This window comes from Diceros bicornis, chromosome 14 (genome assembly GCF_020826845.1).
Source record: "Diceros bicornis minor isolate mBicDic1 chromosome 14, mDicBic1.mat.cur, whole genome shotgun sequence".
In the NCBI taxonomy this organism is placed as follows: domain Eukaryota; kingdom Metazoa; phylum Chordata; class Mammalia; order Perissodactyla; family Rhinocerotidae; genus Diceros; species Diceros bicornis.
This window is the reverse complement of record NC_080753.1, coordinates 64,311,585-64,336,053: the sequence shown is the minus strand read 5'-3', so window position 1 is coordinate 64,336,053 and position 24,469 is coordinate 64,311,585. Positions and strand designations below refer to the sequence as shown.

At 38.1% G+C, this 24,469-nt stretch overlaps 1 protein-coding gene across 2 annotated transcripts in view; it reads right to left on the bottom strand.

Moving 5' to 3' along the window:
- Positions 1 to 24,469, bottom strand: part of GMDS (GDP-mannose 4,6-dehydratase) — a 628,451-nt gene that overhangs the window by 343,769 nt on the left and 260,213 nt on the right. The gene's annotated exons all lie outside the window — the stretch shown is intronic.

Below are 24,469 nucleotides of genomic sequence, written 5' to 3'. Positions count from 1 at the left end.
TAATCTTTTAGTTATGAGACACACTGAATACAGCAAGGTGCTAATGCATATTGAGTTGAATGACTGCTAAGAAGAGAGTGTTAAAAAATAACTCAAGGGGCTGGCCCGGTGGCGTAGCAGTTAAGTTCTCGCATTCCGCTTCAGCGTCCTGGAGTTCGCCGGTTTGGATCCAGGGCGCGGACCTACTCACTGCTCATAAAGCCATGCTGAGGCGGTATCCCACACAGAAGAGCTACAATTCTACAACTATGATACACAACTATGTGCTGGGGCTTTGGGGAGAAAAAAACAAAAGAAAAAGAGGAAGATCAGAAACAGATGTTAGCACAGGGCCAATCTTCCTCAAAAAAATAAATAAATAAAAATAAAAATATTTTGCAGTTCTTTAATGTATTCTTTAAAAGTAAATGTTACTGAAATGCTTTTTTCTTAAATTATTTGTAAACACAATAAACAAATTAACCTAATATTCAAATCTCCTAAAATTAAGGCGGAAAATCGTTGTCACCGGTTTATTCACAGGCCAAACACATTTGGGCAAAACACAAACATGCTTCCCTACCGCCTGGTGAACAACCTCAGTCTTCACTTGGAAAAACCTCTTTCTGGACTGAGTGAGGTTACTGGGCTTCATTACTGCCCAGGCCGCAGTGTCCCCTGAGCAGAAGCTGCAGCCTTGTCCACGCACAGAGTGTTTAGGTAACTTAGGTGACTGCTCACCAGGGACCTGACTCAGACCACTAAACTCAGGTCATCTAGGCCTGTCAGTAAAGGTCAATGGCAGCCATGAGATAAAACAGAAAAAAACGATGTTTCACCCACAATCTTTCAAAGCCAAGAAAGCAAAATTTGGGGCTACTTTATTCTTTTTAACTAGCAGTTTATTGAGATAAAATTTACATACCATAAAATTCACCCTTTTAAAGTTTACTATTCCATGGTTTTTCATGTTATTCACAGCATTATGCAATCATCACTACCATCTACAGGCACACCTTGGAGATACTGCACATTCAGTTCCAGACCATGGCAATAAAGCAAATATCACAATAAAGCAAATCACAAATTTTTTTGTTTCCCACTGCATAGAAAAGTTATGTTTACACTCTACTGCAGTCTATTAAGTGTACGATAGCATTATGTCTAAAAAACAATGTACATACCTAATTAAAAAATACTTTATTGCTAAAAAATGCTAATCATCATCTGAGCCTTCAGCAAGTCATAATCTTTTTGCTGGAGGAAGGTCTGGCCTCGATGTTGATGGCTGTTGACTGATGGGGTGGTGGTTGCTGAAGGGTGGGGTGGCTGTGATAATTTCTTAGAATAAGACAAATGAAGTCTGTCACATTGATTGACTCTTCCTTTCACGAACAATTTCTTTGTAGCATGCAATGTTGTTTGAGAGCATTTACCCACAGAACTTCTTTCAAAATTGGAGTCAATCCTCTCAAACCCTGCTGCTGCTTTATCAACTAAGTTTGTGGAATATTCTAAATCCTTTCTTGTCATTTCAATAATCTTCATAGCATCTTTGCCAAGAGTAGATTCCATCTTAAGAAACCACTTTCTTTGCTCATCCATAAGAAGCAACTTCTCATCTGTTAAAAGTTTTACCATGAAATTGCAGCAATTCAGTCACATCTTCAGGCTCCACTTCTAACTCTAGTTGTCTCACTATTTCCTCCACATCTGCAGTTACATCCTCCACTGAAGTCTTGAACCCCTCAAAGTCATCCATGAGAGTTGGTATCAACTTCCTCCAAACTCCTGTAAATATTGATATTTTGACTTCTTCCCATAAATTATAAATGTTTATAATGGCATCTAGAATGGTGAACTCTTTCCAAAAGGTTTTAATTTACTTTGCCCAGATCCATCAGAGGAATCACTATCTATGGCAGCTATAGCCTTATGAAATGTATTTCTTAAATAATAAGATTCAGAAGTCGAAATTACTCTTTGATTCATGGACTGCAGAATGGATGTTGTGTTAGCAGCCATGAAAACAACATTAATCTCATTGCACATCTTCATCAGAGCTCTTGGGTGACAGGGTGCATTGTCAATGAGCAGTAATATTTTGAAGGGAATCTTTTTTTCTGAGCAGTAGGTCTTAACAGTGGACTTAAAATATTCAGTAAACCATATTGTAAACAGATATGCTGTCATCTAGGCTTTGTTGTTCCATTTATAGAGCATATAGGCAGAGTAGATTTAGCATAATTCTTAAGGGCCCTAGGATTTTCAGAACGAGCACTGGCTTCAACTTAAAGTCACCAGCTGCATTAGCCTCTAATATGAGTCAGCCTGTCCTTTGAAGCTTTGAAGCCAGGCACTGACTTCTCCTCTCTAGCTATGGAAGTCCTAGATGGCATCTTCTTCCAATATAAAGCTGTTTCATCTACATTGAAAATCTGTTGTTTAGCGTAGTCATCTTCATTAATTATCCTAGCTAGATCTTCTGGAGAGGGGCAGAGATGGTGGAATGACCAGTAGATGGAGCAGTCAGAACACACACAACATTTATCAATTAAGTTTGCTATCTCATATGTGTGCGGTTCATAGCGCCCCAAAACAATTACAACAGTAACATCACTGATCGCAGATCACCATAACAAATATAATAATGATGAAAAAGTTTGAAATATTGCGGGAATTATCAAATTGTGACAGAGACACAAAGCGAGCAAAAGCTCTTGAAAAAATGGTGCCAATAGACTTGCTCAACACAGGATTGCCCCAAACCTTCCATTTCTATAAAACGCACTATCTGCGAAGCGCAATAAACGAAGCACAATAAAACAAGATACGCTTGTAATTCCAGAACGTTTTCATCCTCCCAAAACTCTGTACCCATTAGCAATCACTTCCCATCCCACGATCCCCACCTCTATAGCCATTAATCTACTTTCTGTCTCTATGCATTTAACTATTCCAGACATTTCATATAAATGGACTCATATAATATGTGGCCTTTTGTGACTGGCTTCTTCTGGCTATCATATTTTCATTTCTCTTGGATATATACCTAGTAGTAGAGTCACTTGGTAACACTATATTTAACATTTTGAGGAACTGCCAGGCTGTTCTCCTAAGTGGCTGTACCATTTCACATTCTCATCAGCAGTCAATGAGGGTTCCAATTTCTCCAAACCCTACCCAACACTTGTGATTTGTCTTCTTGATAACAGACATCCTAGTGGGCATGGTTTGTTTTTTCATTGAGATATAACTGACTTACAACATTTTATTAGTTTCAGGTGTAAAAAAAGATTCGATATATGTATATATTGCAAAATGATCACCACAAGTCTAGTTAACATCCATTACCACACACAGGTACAAAATTTTTTTTCTTATGATGAGAACTTTTAAGATGTATTCTCTTAGCAACTTTCAAATATGCAAAACAGTATTAACTACAGTCACCACGCCGTACATTACATCCCCATGACATTTATTTTATAACTGGAAGTTTGTACCTTTTGACCCCCTTCATTCATTTCACCTACCCCCCATGCCCCGCTTCTGGTAACCACTAATCTGTTCTCGGTATCTACTAGTTCATTTTTTTTCAGATTCCACATATAAGTGAGATCATACGGTTTTTGTCTTTCTCTGACTTATTTCACTCACTATAATGCCTTCAAGGTCTAGCTATGTTGTCACAAACGGCAGGATTTCCTTCTTTTCTCACTGAATATTATTCCATTGTGCGTGTGTGTGTGTGTGTGTGTATATATATATATATATATATACACCACATTTTCATATGTGTGTGTATATATTATACATACAAAATATATATATATATTTTCATATATGTGTGTATATATGTAATATTATACATACATATACCACATTTTCTTTATCCATTCATCCATAGATGGACACTTAGGTTGCTTCCATGTTTTGGCTATTGTAAATAATGCTGCAATGAACACGGAGATCCATATATCTTCTTGAGTTAGTGTTTTCATTTTCATTGGATAAATATCCGGAAGCGGAATTGCTGGATCACATGGTAGTTCTATTTTTTATTTTTTGAGGAACTTTCATACTGTTTTCCAGTGTGGCTGCACCAGTTTACATTCCCGCCAATAGTGCACAAAGATTCCCTTTGCTCTACATCCTCATTAACATTTGTTCTCTCTTGTCTTTTTGACAACAGCCATTCTAACAGATATGAGGTGATAATTCACTGTGGCTCTGCTTTGCATATCCCTGATGATGAGTCATGTTGAGCACCTTTTCACGTACCTGTTGTCCATCTGTATTTCCTCTTCCTCTTCGGGAAACCGTCTATTCAGATCGTCTGCCCATTTTTTAATCGAATTGTTTTTTTGCTATTGTGTTATATGAGTTCTTTATATATTTTGAATATAAACCCCTAATCACATATACAATTTGCAAATATTTTCTCCCATTCTGTAAGTTGCCTTTTCATTTTGTTGATGGTTTCCTTTGCTCTGCAGAAGATTTTTAGTTTAAGGTGGTCTTATTTATTTCTGTTTTTGCTGCCTTCGCTTTTGGCATCAAATCCAAAGAATCATCACAAAGACTGATGTCAAAGAGCTTACTGCCTATGTTTTCCTTTAGGAATTTAATGGTTTCAGGTCTTACCTTCAAGTCTTTAACCCAATCTGAGTTAATTTTTGTGTATGGTATAAGATAGGGGTTCAGTTTCATTCTTTTGCTCATCGTTGTCCACTTTTCCCAACACCATTTATTGAAGAGACCATCCTTTCCCCATTGTATATTCTTGGTTCCTTTGTTGTAATTTAATTGAGCACTTATGTGCAGGTTTACTTCTGGACTCTCTATTCTGTTCCATTAATCTATGTGTCTGTTTTTGTGTGTGTGTGTGTGTGAAGAAGATCAGCCCTGAGCTAACATCCACGCTAATCCTCCTCTTTTTGCTGAGGAAAACCGGCTCTGAGCTAACATCTATTGCCAATCCTCCTCCTTTCCACCCCCCCCAAGCCCCAGTAGATAGTTGTACGTCATAGTTGCACATCCTTTGCACATCCTTCGAGTTGCTGTATGTGGGACGCAGCCTCAGCATGGCCGGACAAGCAGTGCGTTGGTGCGCGCCCGGGATCGAACCCAGGTCACCAGTAGCGGAGCGCGCGCACTTAGTCGCTAAGCCACGGGGCCGGACCCTATGTGTCTGTTTTTATGACAATACTGTACTGTTTTGATTACTACAACTTTTAATATAGTTTGAAATCAGCTTTGTTCTTCTTTCTCAAGATTGCGTTGGCTCCAGGCTTGTGGTTTCATACAAATTTCTCATTGTGGTTTTGATTTGCATTTCCCTGACGACTAATGATGCTGACTATCTTTTCATGTGCTTATGGCCATCTGTATATCTTATTTGGAAAGATGTCTATTCAGATCCTTTGGCTATTTTTAAGTTGGGTTATTTGTCTCTTCACTATTGAGTTGTAAAAGTTCTTTATATATTTGGGATAAAAATCTCTTATCAGATATATGACTTGTAATTTTCATCCATTGTAAGGGTTGTCTTCTCACTTTCTTTTTTTCCCCTAGCTTTTCTGAGCTATAATTGACATACAGTATTGTGTAAGGTTAAGGTGTGCAAACACTTTTCACTTTCTTAATGGTGTCCTATGAAGCAAGTAAGCCCAGTTCATCTAATTTTTCTTTTGTTGCTTGTGCTTTTGGTGTCATATCTTACAATGTTCTGCTTAACCCAAGAACATTAAGACTTATTTTTCTACATTTTATTCTAAGAGTTTTATTTCTTACATTTAGGTCTACAGTCCAGTTTTAGTTAATTTTTATATATGGTGTGGGTTAGAGGTATGTATTAATTGTTTGCACATGGATGTCCAGTTGTCCAGCACCATTTGTTGAAAAGGCTATTCCTTCCCCATTGAATAGTCTTGGTACTGGGCCACTGTGTTCTCAGGAAAAGCTGCGGCCCCACGTTGAGGAGACAGTGCACTGAGCAGGCTTCAGGAGATGGGTGTGTCAGCGCTCTGGGACCACCTGGTGGTATCCCCTAAGCAGACCATTCAACCACTCTCCCTGGCGGTAGTTTTCTCACAGTACAACGCACAACTATACATTTATAGGACACTTTACAACTCAAAAGTGCCTTTGTTGGAGCTTTACAACAATTTTAGGAGAAATGGAAACCAGGTCCCAAGGTTCAGAGGGACTGACTTGATAAAAGTTACACAGAAGTCAGGAGCAGCAGAGCTGGGACTGCAAACAGGTCTCCGCTCCTGGAATGGTGCTCGCCATGAAAGCAGGGCTCAGACATTTCGGGGATACAGACTATGAGGATCTCATGAAAGCCTCAGACACACTGACAGAAATGCACATATGCGTGAGTGTGCGCGCACACACACACACACACACACACACACAGAATGCTGCCTATAGTTTCTAGGAATTCATGAATCACAGATGAAGAAACTCTGAACAAGATGATCTTTAAGATCCTTTCTAACACTAGTTATCTTTCAATATCTTAAATATTAAATATTTATGTAAATATTAAATATTTAAATGTTAAATAGTTAAAAATCAAATCTAATATTATTTTCACTCTTTTTGAAGGGATTAGTCAAGTTTGAGGAGCAAAGAGAATGTTGTCTTTTTTCTTTCTTTGGTTATTTTTTAATTTATATACATACTATCTAAACAGCCACATAAAAAGAATTGCTAGTACTTTTTGAGTACTCAATATGGGGCAGACATTATTCAGAGCATTTTGTATGTATGTAATTTAATCCTAAGAACAGGGAAGCACTAAAGTGGAGCAGAGAGGCTGTAGTAAGTGGTGGAGCCACATGTTATACTCATGGTGAATGCTACATATGTTGCACACATTATACAATCATATGTTACATTCATGGTGAACCAAAACTCCTCATATAAGTGCCTCAATCATTGGAACATAGGGTAAGAAGACTTTATACAACTTAAAAGCTTTTACTTATGCTAGGGAATCCAATTTAGATAATTAATAGGTCCTTATTCAGAGGACATAAATCATGGAAAACAATTAAAAGCACTCAGGCTGAAGAAAGTAAATGAGGCAGGGGGATGGGGACAGGAAGAGGATGGTTGCATGTGTGCAGAGTTTTAGATAACTCCATCAAAAATTAAGCATGTCTGATTCTCGAAATGCTGGGGAATAGGACTGGCTGATAAAATCTAATTGTTCACAAAGTGTTTTATAATATAGAGTAACAAATTATGTGACTTCCTTTTATAACAAGAAAAGAGAGAGCAAATAGCACTTTGTAGCTTGATAAATTCCTAATGGTTACAAGGGTGATTCTGAAATACACCAAAACATCAGGGGTCTGCAAAGTTACATACAGCCCCTAGGCCAAATCTGGCCTCAAGCCTGTTGTCATAATAAAGTTTTATAGGAACACAAGCACATTCATTCATTTAGGTGTTCTCTATGATTGCTTTCGCGCTGTAACAGCAGAGTTGAGTAGCTGTGACACAGAATGGATTTTCCACAAAAATAAAAATATTTACTATCTGGTCTTTTATAGAAAAACCTTTCTGACTCCTGAACTAAACCATAGTTACATTTCAGAGCCAAGATTGAGTAACTTTTAAAATTTTTATCATTATTTTTTCCATATTTTCTCAATACTGCAGGATGAATTATAGAATGTGTTTCCAATCACAAACAGAGCTACATTTTTCAGAGGCATGGAGACTCAGTTAACAGTAGGAACTTATTTCACCTAATAAAAACAGAAAAATAACTAATTAAAAAAACTCAAGCCTACAAAATATCACCCTACCTTCCCCTTCTAGAAACATTTTCTTCACTTGGCTTCCAGAACCCCACATTCTTCTAGTTCTCTTTCCACTTCACTGGCAGCAACTTTGCAGGCTCTTGTGCCATCTTGTCCTGCAATCTCTACTCCAACCCTGGGGCTCAGTGTTGGAGCTTTTCTCCTCCCCACTCACTTCCAGGTGTCTCACTGTGTCCAGGGCCTTGAACCAGCCTTGCCCTGAGCAGTAGCCTCACATTTCTTCCTGCCTACTTGGCATGCCTGATATCATCTCACATTGAGCTGGCCCAAAACAGAATTCTTGATGTTGTCACCAAAACTACTCTTCCCTTGGCCCCTCCCTCTGCATAAATGACACCTATTCACCAACTGCTCAAAACAAAAACTTAGGAATCATAGCTCCTCCTGTCCTTCACAGTTCACAGAAATCTGAGCAATTATCACCACTTCCATCTCCGGCACCCTTATTTACGTAAGCTGCCATCACCTTTCACAGAAACTACTGCAATAGCCTCTCTCTCGTTCAACTACAGCCCTTCTCCCACCTGGCCCCCAGAAACTTCTCCCTCTCATCACCTACCACTGTATTCTCTCACTAATGATCTGCCTCCCTGGCCATTCTGCTGTCCTCGGATTGGTGCCAGCTCCTGCCTCGAGCCTTTACACTTGTATCCGCTCTGTGTACATGTTCTCTTCCTTCTTCGCGATCTCCCTTCCTCCCCATCTCTATTCAAATGTCACCCCTCAGACAGGCCTTCTTTGCCTTCCTCTCCATCCAAAAAACTCCAGTGCTTGTCATCCTCTCTTTTTATCCATGCCTTCCCACTGCTTCATTTCTTCTTCATTTTAATATTTATTTTATCTGTTTACTTATTTATTATCTATCTCCTCCATAAAAATAAAAAATAAGAAAGTAAGTTCCCTGAGGGCAGGGATTTTAGCTTGTTCAGTCTCCCCTGAGCCCAAAACATTGTTTGGCCCAGTATTTGTTGAATGAATGAAGTCAGTATGTAAACTAATGAGGAATTTAAATGTCAAATATCAAAATATCAAAATAAAAATACAAGAACTAGTAGAAAACGGGTTAGCAGAATGATAAAAGAAGGTTGAAAATGTAATAGTACTGAAATAGGTAAAATTTCAAAGAGCAAGACAGATACAACTCTACATAAACTTCAAAACTTTAGCATAACAATTATGACAAAAGTTTAACAGTTATACTATAAAGATGTAGAATTTTGAGTAAAGAAAAATTAGATCATAATTAATGAAGTGAGTGTAGGAGCAATGTTACTGAAACATCCAGAGACCTTGTAGTGAGATATATTTATCTTAAGGCACTGTCAGGGCAGTCTCAGAGGAAAGTAGTAAAGCCTTGAAGAAGCAGAGAAAGATTTAAAGTCAAAGGAAACTAGTAAAATTTAAGTTCAAATATAAAACAAATTGCTCTTATCAACATTCAAAGATATAAACAGATAGATTTCCTAAAGGGCTGTGGGGAACTCAGGTAAAGGGACTGAAGATTTGCATTGCAACTTTTCACAGCCTACAGATTGGAGCGTAAGTTCTAGAAGCGTTTTAATTATATCAGACTATTAGCACGGCAGGCCTGGGCTCACTGTGCTAGGCCTCACATCAAACAAAACAAATAATAATGATAATTCCGCCATCCTTAAAGCCCTTTCGCCTGTTCAAAGTCATTATTAATAAATGTTCCTTTTTATAACCACATGAAAATTGAGCATAGATGAAGGAGGACATTCTAACCAAGTAGAATAAGAAAAATATATTGATGACAATAACAATTAAAATGTTATTTATATTAGATTATTACAAGAGAACATGAACTGTCTCTGATTAGCAGAGTGGTTGCCAAGTGATGGTAACTGGAGTGTTGCCATTTTTACCTATCAAAAATGGTCTCCAAAATGGAATACTTGAGGTCAGAAATTCCAGCCCTTGAACTTGAGATCTTGAATATTCCTTGAGAGACTGCTGATTAGAAACCACTCTGAAACTTTCCAGGTGAGGTTCACTGCCCCACTCATGGAGTTTTCTAGTATTCAAACTAATTCTTACCTTGATCCTAAATTTCTCATGCTGACTCCCGAGGACTAGTTCTCTTTCTCATAATGAGAACTCTCAGGGAACAAGTCTGCATCAAACCTTAGCTTAGAATCTAAATTTTGGAATCTAGAGTGAGGCAGATGGCTCTCAATCACCAGAGGGTGCGCAGTGCAAGCAGTTCATCAGAACTGCCCCACAGATTCTCCCTCGTACTTTCTCTTTACATACTGTACTCTTACCTCAAAATACTGACAAAAGAGTGCTCATTTTTAAAATTCTAAAACATACTAAAAGCAAAAGCTGAAGTGAATGAAAAAAGCAATACTCCTACTCTCTCTTCTCTTCTCTCTCACACACACACACACACACACACACACACACACACACACACACACACACACACTAGACTGTAGGCTTCATAGGGGCAGAGACCTTGACTATTTCTGCTGACTATTAAATTCCCTAAAATGGCACACAGGTCAAAATGCACCTGAAGTTTAAAAATGAAAAGCCATTTGAAGAAAAGTTGTATTTATTTATAACAAATTAAATGAAACATATACTTAATTATCCTATATATCTTAATAGAACTATTATCTTCTAAAGTATAAATAAATTGGAAAAAAGTATCTGAATAACAATTTTAGTAAGGAAAAAAATTTCAAACATAGCAGAAGAGAATTTCATGATAAACTGATGAATAAAGCCTAACTTCTTTCAGGCTTTTCACCTGAAATAAAAAGAAAAATATATGGAGTAATTTAAAGATAGGCAAAATTATTTGTAAAACATGTTGTTGCCTCTCCAGGCCCTGATGGGTCAATGACGTGGCCTCCAAGTCCCATATGACTTGGCCTCTCCAGCCACACTCTCCTCCTGGCTCCATGCCAGCTCCACTGGTCCCCCAGTGCTCCCAGCGAGCCCTACCTCATGGCCCGGGTGTTTGCTCTTCCCTCTGCTCAGAACATCCTGCCCCCAAATACCTGCATGGCCCACTCCTTCATTTCTTTCCCCAAGAGGCCCTCCGTGACCTTGCCATCTAGAACAAATAGTTCCCTTCACTCCATCCCCTCCCTCCGTGCTTCTCTTCAGAGTATTTGGCACACTGGACTCTAAGTGCTCATGTCTTCATTTGTTTAGCCAGCCGGGATCTTTGTTTTTATTTTTTTTCTCATACTTCCTACCACTTAGAAGCGTGCCTGTCACATAGAAAGTGCTCAAGAAATATTACTTAAATAAATAAGATGGCATTAAGTCTGAAGTTTGGGCACGTAATTTCTTAATGACCTTATTATACAATTAATAATGAAGTGAACTTCTATATATGAAGCAAGTTCAATTTTTAAAATCTCAATGAATGAGCCAAAGTTTTCTGAATACAAATGTCACCTCAGAAAAAGAGAAGATTGTTGCTGCAAAAGAACTGTATGTGGGAAAAGACAACCAGAGACCAGAAGAAAACTTCCTCTGGCGTGGGACTGCACAGAGACAGAAGTGAGCTGGAAATGACTAAGACCACACAAGCAGTGGCACTGTTGACTGCTCCTCATGACTTTGAATCTGCAAGTGAAAGTTATTAATCAATGAGAGTAACAATAAAACACTACTTTTCATCGTAAACCAGTCTTTCCCAGTTAGCAGAAGCCCAGCAGAGCTCACATTTACTGACGCAAATCTGTTTTAACACACCTGCAATAAGAGTAAGGCAGGTGTGGATCTAGAAGAACTGCAGCTCAGTGGGCAAGAAGGGCTTCCTCGAGGGGATCTAAGGAGGAGGGATCCCTGTTTAAGGACCACCTACTATGAGCAGCAGGGTGATGTGTCCATGTCCTGATTATAGGAAATACAAAGGAGACCCCTGTCCTGCTCTCCTGCCTTATGGGTATGGGTGTGAAGAGGCTACAAACTGGATGTAAAAGGGATTAAGAAAGGCATGATTGAGATGGTTACAAAGTATGTGTGTATGGTTAGGTGAGGGACAGAAACTTACAGGAGGGAGAGATGACAAGGATAGACCAAAGATAGGCTCGGGGAGGAAATGGCCAACATGAGGAAGTAGAGATGAGGGGATGTGAGGCATTCTAATGGATGGGTCAGCACGAGCAAAAAGAGAGACAAATGAACTGGCCATGTTTGGGAAATAAGGAGTCTCAGGTTTAGATGGAGAAAAGTAAAGGAAACAGAAGGAACTAATTTTGTAAATATCAGTACAGGCCATTCTGGAGTAGGCCTTATATGCCAGTCTATAGCTTGTTTAGCAGGCGCTGGGGAGACAACAGTGGTTCTAGAACAGAGGAACAAAGGGCATCATTTCACTGGGCCTTCTCACTGTGTACTACACCCCCAGTCTCAGCTCTCATAACCCCAGCCCAGCCAAGGCCCAGCTCAGAATCTTTTATTCCTCACATTCATAAACCCAATTTTATATGATTTTTTCCTCATTTTACTGCAATTATATTTTTGTTCAAAAACATTTATAATTATAACTTGGAACACCAAACGATCATAAGGTTATCACCCCACCAGAGTGATGAATTCTAGCCAGACTAAACACATGTGACATCTTTGTTAGCCTTTGTATGCTCAAGATAAACTAATATGTAGCTTCCATTAAGTTTTTTGAAATACTCGAAGTAGACTAAGGACTCCCATAGAGAATCAGAACTTTCATCATATAGGACAAGACAACAATCTCCAAATGCCCTGTGCTCCCTAACGACTCTGATGAGTCATTGCCATACCACACTGCTTTTGTCTGTCTGTCCACCTCCCACACTGTGAGGCGCCAGGGTTTTCCATCCCTCGTCTCTATTGCTAAGTACACAGTAAAACATGGAAATATCTGTTGAATGGATAAATGACACATTGATTTTTTTCACAAGTTTACTTTTTACCCACAAAGGCAAATTGAAACTTTTACTAATCAGAGTAGAAAAAATATAGAGTGCTCTACTCTTAAGAGTTTTCTAAAGTTTTTGCTTTCTTTAAAAGCCACAGTTCTGTTCTGGAAGGTCAGGCATACTGTAATACCTTACCAACCTGCTAGCTCTTCCCATTTACTGATACCAAAAGGAAGATCAGCGGTCCTAAGGACATTCTTTCAGTTTGAGAATCTTCATTTCTGAATTGGTGGGTTTCTTCCCTCACTTCAAGAATGATACCTCCTTGATCACAATTCTTTGCCAGCTTCTGTATCCTCCAAGAATCTCTGGCCCCATTCCTCAAAACTGTTCTTGCTTTCTCAATTAAGATAGGCTACAACTCGAAACAAAGATAACAATTAAACTAAGTTTCGTGGTTTTATAGAAAATCTCAATTTAAAAATACTTTATGATGCCAAATATCATATATCAGCCACATCAGACATCTTTTGCCTGTCCGTTTTACAGAGGTATATCAGCTGGTGATATAAACAGAAAAACCTGTCATGATTTTTATATAAGAAAATGGCACCAGAAGTAACTATCAAATTTTTCTAGAGTGATACTCACAGAGATTCTTTATAAATGAGCAGAAATAACAAGTAGGCTGACCTAATGAAATTAATTACACTGGAATACTTAACCAAGGGTCCACAGGGTCCATGAATAGAATTCAAGGGGGCACATGGATTTGGATAAGAAAAATATACATCCTCATTTTCACTAACTTCTATCTGAAATTTAAAATGTCCTTCAATTTTGAATATAAGCAATGATCCTCAGTAGTAATAGCACTACATGTGACTTTTTCATCAACGGAGATGATAGACATTTTTATACTGCAGCATAGTTGCTGCAGGGATCTTTAAGTATCATTTGTGCCCATCACTGCTTTGAAGTCGCAGTGGTTACTAGACCCATTCCAGGTCTTGTTCTATAATGAGTTGTGTCACATTATTATATCACAAACCTGGCTTTTAAATATTGTAATAATAACACATAAATATACAGTCAGCCATCTGCCTCTGTGGGTTCCACATCCAAGGATTGAGCTAACTGCAGATCGAAAGGCTTACAATGGTTGTGTCTGTACTGAACATGTACAGATTTTTTTCTTGTCATTATTCCCTAAACAGTACAGTATAACAACTATTTACATAGCATTCACATTGTATTAGGTACTGTAAGTAATCTAGAAAACTATACAAGAGGATGTGCATAGGTTATATGCAAATACTTTGCCATTTTATATACGGGACTAGAGCATCCTCGGATTTTGGTATCCGCTGGAGTCCTGGAACCAATCTTTCACGGATAGTGACAGATGACTGTAGTCAGTTTCCTTTGTAATCCTAAGTGCTTTGCTTTATACTTTTAAAAACTTTATTCTGAGAATATCCATAGATGTCATCAGATTGCTGAAGAAGTCCATGGCATAAGAAAAGTTAAGAATCTGCTCTATATCAAGTGGTAATAACAGAGCTTCAGTATTTTAGAATGTGTTTAAAGAAGAAAAGCCCCTAAATCTCTCTCAGAACTCGTATCCAGCCACAATGAGCTCTTATCAGCCATTCTGAGTTTGGATGGACATAATTTAAAGGCATTATTGTTACATCCTCAATTATTCTATGGTCTGAATCATTCAATAGGTTACTGACCTCAATGACTAAGTATTAAAACTACACAAGTAAACTAAGGCATTCATGTGACACTGGAGTTGTCCATATAAATCAAAAAGTGAATAATCGAATTAGCTTTGAGATCTATTTCATAATTTTTATAACTTTAATCTTCTGAATTATTTTGAACACACATGTACAAAATGATCTAACACTCTCTAAGCTCTCTGTTGGCAGGGTGTGATTAACCAAAAGCCTTAAGATATTAAACCAAAGGATTAAAAATATTTGTTGAAGATAATCCAGAGATGACTACAGGATTTAATTTTAGCTGCCAGTTACCATTCAGATTATAGTAATTTGGAGTGCTCTCTGTACAGACAAAATAATAAAAAGTTACTTCAGCTGTGTATAAGAGGACTGAAACACAGCAAACATCTTGCAGTCTTCATTATTTATTATAAAGTAAAACTTTTATTTTACAAGCTCTAATTAGATTTCAAATGGCCACTACTATAACATTAAAGTAAACAGTGAGCACTTAACTTTGCATCTAAATGGCTAATCATTCTTTAGTTAATAGACCATCTGAACAAAAAATATGAGAACTCACTGAAATGGTTGAGTCTGAGAAGCTACAACATGGCCTTAGGTAGCAATAATGGAGGCCTCGGTTATCCACATAGGAAGAGTTCATCAAGACAAGAGTAGAGCTAAAGCTTCTAGGTAGGACACATAACTCAGTTTAGGGAGCTTTAACCCCACTGGCAACTGGCATATCCAAGTGTTTGTGAGTAAGTCACAATGCAAGACTGACCAAAGCAGCAATATGCTATGTGGGTAATAAACTGTTTTCCATCCTTCTTGCCTCCTTTTCTCTTGATTTACTCTTTCTTCCAAAAACAGCATATAGTGTACCAATTTTAGAAGGAATAATACAGAAAAAATATTTAAGCCCTGGGAGAAATGTACAAAAGGCTTGTTTAAAAAAGTAACCCCTCACAAGAGACCTAGATGCTTTGTTGAAAATATTTTATTGAAAGCCCTGGAAAGAAGAACCAGGAGCTCAAAACAAACAAGAACTGTGTGGCAAACTGGCAAGCAAAACAGGGAAAAATGTGCATTCATTAAACTGGGATAAAATTAAAATACAGTTATGCGTCACTTAATGATGGGGAGAAATTGGTTGTCAGGCAATTCCATCGTTGTGTGAACAACAGAGCGTACTTACACAAGCATGGATAGTATAGCCTACTACACACGTAGTCTACATGGTACTGATCTTTTGGGACCACTGTTGTATATGTGGCCTGTCATTGACTGAAACGTTGTTATGCAGTGCATGACTGTACCGCTCAAGAAAGAATAAGGTCGGGTTCAAGGACAAGAATCCAAAGTCAAAAAAAAGTACAGCCAGACATAGAGAAGGCAGCTCAGGGATCCAGGTACAGAAGGAATGCAGAGGCATGAGAGACAGCTACAAGAATTTGCTCTCTGCTGGTTGTGGAAGACACAAGAGAGGTTCTGATTCTCAAACTACTATTTGAAGCAGGTAGGTAGGAACAGTGGTGAATACCGAGCTGTTCAAGATCTAAAGACACAAACAAAAATGTGGGCAAATCACTAAGACTGATGGGCATTCAAGAAGTCATGAGTGATACTGTAAAACAATATGTACTATGATGAAAACGCCAGCATACTGCAAATGTAACTAATTCATAAAAAGGTCCGTCACACTGGAGGAGAACTCAAATCACCAGGTTGCTTGATGTCATTTCCACAGTGAAAAATCTAGCAGTGTACGGTAATGGGCAGAATCAATGAATTGTTAAAAATATGTCATGGCAGAAAGCAAAGGTGGCTTTGTGAGAGTCAATCTTGCCTTCTTACTTGTGCAAAACTCTTTAAGGGATAAATACGCACATGGGCAAGGAAGAGCAAGGGTGAAAGCAGCAAATATAATTCGCCTAGATTGTCAAAGTACTTGACACACGCATTCAACAAAGTCATCACAGTAACTCTGCCAGTGGGAGGAAATCCCATCTCTTAAGCACCATCCCCAGCACCCCTACCCCACCACAAACAGGAACTTCCAGACAGAAAACTAAAACACACAAGCTGGAAGAGCAAAACACAAAAAGCAGATCCTGTCAGTGGCTAATTTAGGGACTGTCCTTATTTAATGTTTTGAAAATAATCTGGGAAAGGAGGTACACTATAAAAATCTCCAAAACTTCCATTGTTTTTCCAGAAAAGTGGAAAGTGACATTAGAAATAGTTAACTGCAAGATCGCATGGAGCTGCCTAAAGGGCTTGAAAAATGGCAAGACACTTTCAATTGGACCATTTGAAGATAATGCATTTAAGACAAGAAATAAAAAAATGAATAATTGGACCAAGTCCTCAGTGTTCCAAATATTTCCTGAAGATATCAGGCTTTAGTTTGATGCTAAAAAGCCAAAAAAATGTGGAGTCTCACCAAAAAGAGCAGAGCAAAGAGAACAGAAAGCAGTGTCCCATTGTAGAAGACCATGATCCTTGGACCCCAGGGAGTCCGTGAAGTCCTGGTAATCGTACTTTAAGAAAGTCACCTGGAACTCAAAGAATATCTAGAACACAAGGAAAACGTTCAAGGAAACAGAGCAGCTATCACATGAAGAGAGGGTTAAAAAAAAGTTAGATTTCTTTGGTTTGTGAACTCTAAGCCAGGAAGTGGGTACAATGACTAAGGCATTGTAAAATAATAAAGGATATGAATAGAAAGATCGTAAACCAGCTCATTAGGAGTCCAGAAGTCTTAAATGAGGCACATCCTTCGTTTAAGTCTGATTAAGCACTAAATTAACAAAATAGAAGTCTGTCTTCAACTGAGTGATATTTGAAGAACAATATGCTTAATCTGCTCCCTTTGAAGCAACTCATTCTACTGAGAAGCAGATGATGCATAAAAGAAACCATGAATTTTAGAGGCAAAGTTAGTAACACCAACTATCTCCATCTTGTTCTCCACTGTGTGCCCAGACCAGGGCCTGGCATGTAACAGGCATTCAGAGATATTTGTTGAGGGAACGAATAAATAAGAGTAGAGTATTCCAATATCACCAAATATGGCAGATATCCTCAGAAAAGACAGTGATTTCAAAATTGCTCTTTACTCTCTAGATGCCTTTTTCTAAATTCCATGTGCCATTTCTAACGAGGAATCATTTCTACAACAACAAAATGATGTAACAAACCTGATGTAAGCATAAGATTAAGGCAATTCAGCAAGATTTTAAAGTAGTCTCTAAGAGGAAAACATTATTAATAACAGTATCACTATTACTAATGCTTTTAGTATTTTTTAGTGGTATTAAACATTATCTTAAAAGTACTAGCTTTCTATAACAAAAAAGGTATACAAGCAGTTATTAGCCACATACTTTCAAAATGAGAAAAAAGTAAATGCTGTGTTTTCAAATTTTTTTCCACATTGAAACTGCTATGCAGTACAAAATTTAAATTTTACAGGAAAACAAAGGTCACATTGAACAAGATTTATGTCTTAATTTCTTTTGAATATTGTCCATAATGATACTTGCAGCAATGTAGGTCGATATCTATTTCCTTGAGATCTGTGAACTGATGTGAGAAAAGTAGGGACACCGAGGACAGGAGGGTGGACGAGAATGATGCCTTAACTATGGCATGTTAGGCAAAGAGGAAATGAAAACAAAAGGAAAGTGATTACAAAGTAAAATGGGAAAGTAATCAGTATCCAGTTGGAGTTTATAAAAAAAAATACAAACAATTAGAACTTGTTCAGAGGCAGAAAAATACTAATTTGTTATGAGTAATTCCCTTGGGTAGGGAAAAGATGCATGGGTATGTGCAATTGATAGACGAGAAACAAGAAGAAATTGACACAGGAAGTTATTGATGGCAATTAATTAAAACACTAGGGCTCTAGTGCTTATTTTGTCAATAACCAACAAATCAGCCTCTCTAAGCCTCAGTTTCTTTCTCCAAAATAAAGTCCTTTCCAGCCCTTACTCTTTCATGTAATGAGGATACCACACGTATCCAGCAATCATCAATTTAACCAATTTGAGGATCAATAGAAGCAAAGGAAACAGATGCTCCATCTTCTATTCCAAATAGCCAGTGAGTAATACAATGACAAGTATAATCAGGAATCAAGGCTGGTCCTGAAGGTGAGTGACACCCAGGCATCACTGGATTACTGCCCGATATACTGCAATTGCTCCTGGTAAGCCTAATATCCTTTATAAATCAATCTCATTTAACACCCTGGGTCTCTCACGACCCTTTACATATAGGCAATATCCTCCAAACAGGTCTCCTAACCTCCTATCTGGCTTTCTAAAATCCATCCTCCATGCTACCAGAATTATCTTTCTGAAATCTAATCAGGTCACGCTCTTCTAAAAGTGTAATGGCTCCCCTTAGCTTTCAGCTGAAGTTCAAACACCTTAGCTTAAATAATTCAAGTCAATATAGTAAAACATATGGCCATATTTTAAGGCTACAACCCCCTATCCATGCATATCCTAAGCACGGCAATGATGAAATTTAAAAGAAGAAAATTAAAAATACATAGTTGTGTATGTAAAATAGAAGCTGATGAAACACAAAGCAGTAAGTGAGGCTAAAGCTGCAGACCTGCTGGAAGTCAAGGCTAGAAATGGGCAGAGGTTGAATTTCAGCCCTTGGGGGTAAAAGGGGAATAGGGCTAAAAGCACCTAGTGAGGAGAGACTCTTGAGCCAGACTGCTGCTTAAAACCAAGGAATGGGGTATAATTTCCCAGCCCATACAGGAAGATGAAAAAGCTGCTTCCGATAGCCTGAAACTATGAAGTTTTTGTTTGTTTTAATATAAAGCTAAGTTGTCTAAAAAGAGAGGCACACAGCAGCAGACAAAGCTTCACATGAGCATCCGCTCCAAGATGCCACATAGGGTTTGCCATTGAATAGACCTATTAGATTTCCAATATCAGAGCTGGATGGAAACTCTAAGCCACCAATATGGTTCTGGACTAGAATATTCTAGAGGCTGAGTGATGGCAACCACAAAACCATTAACAATAAGAGATAAGGATAGAAAGAAAGCAGTTCTCTTTAATAAGGGTCTGCAAACCAAAATTTTACAAAAGAATGCTCATGTTAAAAACAGAACCAATGAGATCTACAATTCAAAGAAGAATTTACTCCAGAGGAAATGAAAATAATACCACATTCTGAAAGCGACTTTAAAATATATCTCTTTGGGGCCAGCCCAGTCGTGTAGTGGTTACGTTTGTGTGCTCCGTTTCAGCGGCCCACAGTTCGAAGGTTCGGATCCCGGGCGTAGACCTACACAGCACTCATCAAGCCATGCTGTGGCGGTGTCCCACGTACAAAGTAGAGGAAGATGGGCACAGATGTTAGCACAGGGACTATCTTCATCAAGCAAAAAGAGGAAGATTGGCAACAGATGTTAGCTCAGGGCCAATCTTCCTCACCAAAAAGAAAGAAAGAAAACATATCTCTTTAATGTCTCTTTAATATTGACTTTAAAATATATCTCAAAGAAACAAAGGAAAAAATAACATCAGCTAAAAACAAGAAATAATTTTTTAAAACAGGAAAAATGAAACAAGAACAGAGTTGAAAAATACTCAAAATTGTGGAAATAAAACATATAGTCAGCAAAACCCAAAATACGAAGATTGAAGAAAGGCACAAGTCTTTAGAAAATACACCTAGAAACATCACAGCAAGCATAGATGCCAAAAGAATGGGTGCATTTTGTGAAGGCTTGTGTCTTTCTTCAATCCCCAATATCTAGCACAGTGTCAGGAATATACTCAGAAAACATACAAATTTAGTGAAAAGAGGGAGAGAGGTGGGGAAGGATGACTGGTAATGAAACAGGGAAGAGTTGGACTACCAAAACTGGGATCTTTGAGAACTGAAAGGTGGCAGAAGTTTACTAGCCTTGAAACCTACCTCAGAGGAAGAAGGGCAAGTCAGAATTTGCACATGGCACAGGCGGTATTTGGGCAATGGTGCATTTCTGCACTGTAAGTAGAACCACTTTGTTCCTCCATGACTTCATGATGCACAAAGTTTAGCTTGGTACAGTGGCATATTTATGATGGTTTGAAAAATGCACAACCTAGAAAACTAGTGAGTGCCAATAATTTCAAGTTTCAGCATTTCTTCTATTCAAGAGAACATGGCTTTCCTTTAAGATTTATTATAATAAAACAAGGTCTTAAATCACAGGTAATCTGTAAATGATGTTCTCTGTGTTCTTAAAAATGCCTGAGAAATGACCTTTCCTGGGAGTTCTCTAAAGTAAAATAAGATATGTTACCTGCTTTACCTACCTGAAATTATTATTGTTGCTTTCAAGATTAACTACCCAGGGTAGTACAAGTGCAGTTTGCACAGTTATAACATGAATACAGTGTACCTCCAGCAATGCCAGACATGGACATTGCTATGACATTTCTAAACTTACCATCCTCAATGACCCATAACTTTCATTTCTGAAAAGCTTCAACTATTTCTGTTTTAGTTTTCCCTATGAAAACTAGTCTTTCACTACGTTAAAGAGAACAAAAATATTTTAAGAATTAAGTAACAAAGAAAGTTGCCTTAAGTTCCAAAGGATGAGGTGCTGCATAATCACAAAGTTTTATTAATAGCTTACCTTCAAACTTCTATATGAAGGCAGATTTTAGATAAACGAATACTACAATATGAAAACGAAATGAGGAGTGAAAGAGTGATTTCATGAGACCATGAGAATCACAACGATTCTAAACCTCTATCACAAAACTTTAATCTTGCCATTAGTTTTACTTACCTCTCCATTCACTGCTATTAATTTAATGATTTGTGGGAGCTGTCAGGGATATTTGGTAAAAGTAATTTATCTTTCAGGATAATCTCCAACCCATTATTCAAAATTTTTTCAGCTTCAAACTGCACAGAATTTGAGAGGAAGGGGGTTGGATGGTGATGTAAGGAAACAATGAGGGTGAATCAGCAAAGAAGTAATATACCACATTTTTTCAAAGGAGATATTTTAAGCACCACTCTCTCTACTTCACACTGTAAAAGCACAGTAAACCAACAGCTGAGCCAGAAACAGCTTTGCTGTTTGAAACAACGTTGTACCCTCCATGGTGAGTGACATGGCAATGCTCCCTGAGTTTGCTTACACAAGTCAGATCCAGCTGTGCTGGAAGCTTAACTGCTACTCAGAAGTTAAGGGGCAGAAAAGGGACTTGAGAAATCACCAGAGAACATTAATATGAAGATGTAAAAAGACAGCCCATTCATTTTTCCTTGTTTGTGTCAAGGGAAAAAGAAGACTAAGACTAAATGTGGGAAAGGAATTTTTAAAACCTTTGCTCAATTATTTTTTGTTCTTTTCTACATATATATATATAGATATATATTTAAAATATACTCAAAATTTAAAACCCATCTAAAGTTGTAGTGTCTCCTTGACACGGAAGTTTCTCTCATTTTATTTATCTTTCACTTTTTGCTTCAGATATACTGAATCATAATATTTGCAAAACTATCATTTGATAATTTTTAAGTACAGTTATGCATCGCTTAATGATGGGGGGTAAATACTGAGAAATGCATCGTGAGGTGATTTCATCGTAGTGCAAACATCGTAGAGTGTGCTTATACAAACCTAGATGGCACAGCCTACTGCACACCTAGGCTCTATGGTACTGATCTCATGGGACCACTGTTACCTATACTGTCCATCGTTGACCAAAATGTTGTTACATAGCGTGTGACTGTGTGCTTACTGCTTATTCAGTAAATATTTATAGAGCAACTCATGAGGCCATGGCACTGTTGTAGCACCAGATACAGTAGTGAAGGGAACAAAGAAAAATCCCTGCCCTTGTACAGCTCACTCTCTAGTGATAGTAGAAGAAAAGAGACAATATAAAGCAGTAAAATCTATAGTAAATTCAATGATGATAAGAGGTGTGGGAAAAAACAGAGCAGGGAACAGAGATGGCAAAGGTTGGGTTGCACTTTTACATAAAGTGAGGCTTCATTGAGCAAAAGAGGTAAACATAATAGTAGAAATGGAGTAGCCACAGAAGAAGGTGTAGCCGTAGTAGAAGTCACACTAACAGTAAGTGTTTGAAACTTGCCATGTGCCAGGCACTGGGCCAGGTGCTTTACCTGCATTCTGTCATTTAAGCATCATGACAAATCTATGAGTCAGAGACTACTATTCTATCTATTTTATATCTGGAAAAAATGAAGCTCAGAGCCACTAAGTAGCTTGCCTAGGTCACAGTCAATAAGTAGTGGAGCTGGGATTAACACTAAGAAAAAATAATAATATAAGGGAAACTACCAAACCACCACCAATACACACATACATCCATATGCATTCTTTACATTAAAATTTTCTATAATATATACTATTTTCTATAACCACAAGCTAGACACATAGAACTGGTGACCTAATTTTTCTGTGCAATTTAATACCAGGATGATACTTTGCTTTTTCTAAAAACAGCATAGCTGTGATTTAGAAATCAGGTTGCTTATGATAGTATATTTTTAGGTTTTTTTCATAATTCAGAATATATTTTTCCATAGATGTACCATTGTAAATAGTGGCTTAGTTTTCACATAAGCCTATTTGACTCAGAATACATCTAAAAAAATACACAAATTCAATTTTAAAAAGGAAAAAAATGCAATAATACGTCCTCACTGCAAATGCTCCCCACTTCTTCCACCCAACCCCACCCTCTTTTCCTCTGTTTAGGGCTCCAGCCCTTTGGGACGAAGGGGCTTCCCAGCCACTCCCTCTGTGGGAGCTCCAAATCTGTGGCCCAGAGTGTGCTCCAATTTGGGCTTCCCATCCATCTCACCCTGAAAGCATGTTCTTCACTGGTAGAGCACCCACTCATGTGGATTTTAGGAGCGTGCATGCCACCTGCAACAATGCCATGTCGTATGTGTTTAACAACAAAGAATTATACTATGCAAATATTCAGAGTAGAATGACTGCTGTCATTCAACAAAACTGTCAATGTTTAAAAACAGAATAAAATAAAACCAATATCTTTAAATAAAAAATAGCTTTTTAAATATTTTAAATGTTTTTTTAATCTAGCTTTGAAGGAGGGATAGGATGTACATAAATGGCATGGAAAGGAAAAAATAATACAAATGAGTAAAAACACAAACCTTTAGGAAACTGCCTAGCAGACCTGGGCAAGCTGCACTTGTGAAGAGAAGAAGGCTTGACTAAAGGAGGGTGATGCTGGGAGCGGTGAGCAGTGAGGACAGAAAGGGTGGTCCTCTAGATTATGGAGGACTTTCTAAGCGTCAAGAAGAATTTAGAGTAGAGAGGGGCACAGAGCTCAGAATTTTCTTACAATAACGTGCCTGAGAATAGGAATGGAGAAAGTTTATTCCACACGACAGAATTAGCATGGTGGAAGGTCAAGGAAGTATGGGACCTTAGGAAAATCCTACGGGTTACAATCTAGTGGTTAATGTAATACTTTTTAGGCATTCTAATGTAGCCAGAAAAGAAGTGGATAGAGCTGAATAATTAGAATCCTAGAGCTAAGAAATGGGCATACTCTTGGAATGAGGAAGGGGGCAGAGAATAGGTAAAGAGGCTGTGATGGAGGAGGAGGTTGCATGTACAAATCACTAGGGCACAGTGGCACCTTACATCAGCATGGCTAGGCTAGTATGTGGCCAAGGTCAGGAGAAAAAGAAAGAGACAAGGGCCTACACTGGGGTAAGAAGGGAACTCCGCAATTCCCAAAGAAGAAAGGCTCTGCTTTCACATGTTAGTATTTTCTCCCAGAGTGACATTTCAATTTAAATTAAAGAGTAAGAAAATTGACTCTGAAAACTTGAAGGAGTCCAAGAGACCTTGTCTAGTCTTTGAAAAGATATGCTCTGAGTGCCTAGAGCATCGGACGATTACTAACTTCTCCCTGTGTCTTCCACCAGGACAAACTGGGGAAGGAAGACAGATGTGGAAGCGTGCTGGCTTTTACAG